This window comes from Aphanomyces astaci (genome assembly GCF_000520075.1).
Source record: "Aphanomyces astaci strain APO3 unplaced genomic scaffold supercont1.3, whole genome shotgun sequence".
NCBI lineage: Eukaryota > Oomycota > Saprolegniomycetes > Saprolegniales > Verrucalvaceae > Aphanomyces > Aphanomyces astaci.
In genome coordinates, this window is record NW_009798266.1 from 617728 (window position 1) to 621445 (window position 3718).

Sequence of the window (3718 nt, forward strand, 5' to 3'; positions counted from 1 at the left end):
GTCTTTCCGCAAAGTTCGCATAGTTTTTGCATGCGGCACATCGTCGCCAACATCAAAGGGACAAAGGGACTCTGGCTTACTGCTGATGACGAAAGTCTGGCGTACCGAATGGCCCGCTCGGATTCGCCCGACACCTTCTATTGCATTGGCAAGAAATTGTCGGAACTCACAGTCCCCGACAGCATCGAGTGATTTCGACAAATTCATATAGACTTCGAGGCATATACAATTAGCGAGTAGAACTATACTTTCGAAACTTTATTGCAAGGTACAAATTTATTTTAAGAGTATTTATATGCATGAAGGTTTAGCATGTTAACTAGAGTACTCACAGTCGCTATCATCAGTGGCGCCACTACTTTGTGCTGATGAATCCTCATCCGATTCAAAAGCATCAATTTCCACAAGATGGTCGTAAAGCTTTTGCAGTTTTACCTCGGAAGCTTTGATGCAGCCTTGAATAGTACTTGGCTTCAGGTCGTCAAATGCTTCTTCAAGGCGCGCCTTGACCTCAGACAAGCCGGTTCCATCAGCGTAGCGCCGCCCGACTTGGCCTTTCACAATAACCAACTCGATTGGCTGCAAATCCGAGTGATGGGGCGGGGTAAAGACAACTCGGTGTCCCTTCAACGCTGCCATTTGGTTGATTTGGGGCTCGACTTTTTGTTGAATGTACTCCGACAGCTTTTGCCACAAGGCGCTCTTGAATTCCTTTTTCCTCGAAGGGGATGCCGTAGGCAACGCACGCTTCTTGGAGGGTTCGCTTGCACTGGCGACTGTTTGGTGTTCCTCGAGGGCGTCCCTTGTGGTACTTCGCGTTGTCCATAACGATGTACGCACCTTGAACACCCAACGCGTCCAACTCGTCCAGCAACGAATTAAACCACTTGACAAAATAGTCGTGGTTGAACATACCGTGATAGTCCTTGGGTTCCTTTGCCTGAGACTTCCCGCCTCGAAAGATGTCAAGAGTCAGCACACGACAGTCCATCGCGGGGGAGTCAAGGATGCCGGCAATGAAACAAAATCGGCGCCCCTTGTGATTTTCCTTGCGCTGAATGTCCTGCTCGTCGCTGGGGTCGTACAACGAGTCGTGGTGGCGCTTGTAGTGATGATGGATAAAGGATTCGTCCATGTACACGACGGAGGGCCGGATCGTGCCGGTGAGAAGCGGATGCATGAGCTGCACGTACTCATCGCGCGCCAACACGTTCGACTTGGACAGATGGTAGCTCGACGATCCTGGCTTCTTGCCGCGCTTGTAGCCACGACGCTTCAAAAACCGCTGGACTGCACGGACGCCAGCGAGGGTGGCAGTCTTGCTTGTGAGGTCCACAGAGAGAACGTCCATCTCGTTCAAGTACGTCAACACGTCAACAGCTGTCGTCCGCATGCGCGTAGCACGGCGTGATCGCACGAATGCTTGGATCAGTTCAATGTTTTGCGTCGAGTGTACGAGCCTTGTTGGGTGCGCTGTGCGGTTCGCGGCAGGGGTGGCTGCCGTCACAGTTCCGTAGTCACAGTACTCACGCCACACTCCACGAACAACAGCAACGTTGCGTCCAAGTGCTTCAGCCACCTTCTTGGACGGAGCGGTCTCGCCTTGGCTCGTGTAGAACGCGAACAGTCGAAGCATGTCCAAGCGCTCTTCACGTGTGAGCGTTCTCGCTCGCGCCATCTTGACGAACTCCATCATACATGCGGCTGATGTGTCGCCCATGCCAAGCAGCAGTGATTATGAATGGACCCTTCATCCTGAAACCAACCATTGTTATTATTGGCCATGGCAGTTTATAAAAGCTAGAGGTAACCTTGATACCTTATTTTCAAATACCTCTATAAGTATAAGTTGTCAGAGGTTATGTATATGTGGGATGAAAATTGAACTATTTCTGTTTCATAAAACAAAGGTTATTATGTTTTAAGGTATTCTATTCATACATGGTTCTTTCCCTGTCAATTCCGCGTCTCCCATACAAAACCCCATATAAATCTGATGTGATTTGGAAAATTACAGGTCAAATTTCTATTCGATGCTGCCGTTAACTGTCAACGCTGGTACATAATTGACTTAATGTAGTACTTGACCTGTTAAGTGCATGACCGGGTGTTTAACCCATCAAATAACAACTTGACGTTTGACCCGCGAAATGCCTGGTCAACATACATTGGTTATATTTTTAATTGTTCACTTCTAGGTGCCGTTAGATATCCCCGAGAACAGCCTACCAAGGGCAAACTGGGTTACCTACGCATCTGTGAAACCCACGTTCAATAACGTGACGTCGAACTTGGGAGAGTCGGCCAACCAGTGGCTTGGCGTAGACTTACGTTCATCCGATGCAGTCCAGCTGCATTTAAAGTACCTCATACACTTGCTTTTGAATGTGAACACCCGCAGGTATACAATTCAGTGCATTATATCGTATCACTATATACTTAAATATCTTCAGGGAAAAAGCAAAGGCGTGGCCAAGCGATGGAATTACTCCGTACTACATGAAGGAATTCAGGGAGATGAGGGAAAAAATGGATTTGTTATATGCTCCATGAATGATGAGTGATAAAACCGCATTGTGTAATGCGCTGTACAGAGGCACTTCATTTTCCAATGAAGTTTGGGCCATTTGCAACGGCCTAATCACTAGATTCCACTCACCAGTCCTCCATCATTTGTTCATGCTTTCATATCGAGCCACAATATCGTTGTGCTGCTGATGGTTACATGATCTACACCGACGAATGAACGCCGTGGTGCATATTGATTGCAGGCTCATTATTGCGTAGCCCCGTACCATGATATAGTGTCAACCATTTCGACACTTGAGATGGCTCAACAAAGTCCGCGCCAACTACTATTCGGACGTTTTATAGTATGTTTGGAATGTACTAACTAGTTTTTCAAATTCTACTATTTTTCAATACAATAATCAAGCTTATATCAACCACTATAATGTACTAAATGCGCCAAAATTTGAAGTCAAATTCTGGATTTACCTGAATCTCCTGTATCATACTGGAACTATGATTATATTTTGCAATGTAAAGCCGACCGGACGACGCCCTGGCACTATTACATTCTTCATAGTGCATAGATTTCAGATCCAGCAATAGTCTTTGACGGTGAGATCAGCAGAGTAAGTTCCAACGAGCTGAAAAGTGGAAATTCATTGAATTTTGACCTGTATATCTGTTTTGGATGTCAGATCCAACGGGGTTGCTGCGCATACTTTGGAATACAAAGTTCCTCTATTTGATGCTTACACTGCATAGATATGTGATCCAGCAAAACTCGGGCGATTGGTATTGTATTTACAGAGGTCTAGTCGTTCAAAGTTGTTAAATTTGTTGGTTTACGGAAAACTGGGTTACCTGATTCTCATGGAGGGGTATTTCCCAGGATCGTCCAACCAAGGCCAAAATTTCTCATGATCGTCCAAGTTGAACTTTGTCGAAATAATTTTATTCCAAATCGTCCAAGTAGTTTTCATTGGCTAAAAATACTTGGTTAAAAAAGCTATGTCGTGTTTTCCATTGCCATTCCAGAATTCCACAGACCGTGCCGCGCCAGAACGCAGGCATGGACCAAGCACATGCTGGAACATCGGTGAGCACGATCATCCTTCCATAACGTTAACCTAACGGTGTGCTCGAGTTCTGTCGTAGCTGTGCAGTCAGCCCACGGCCGACCCGCCGCAGATTTGCCGACCCGCCACGA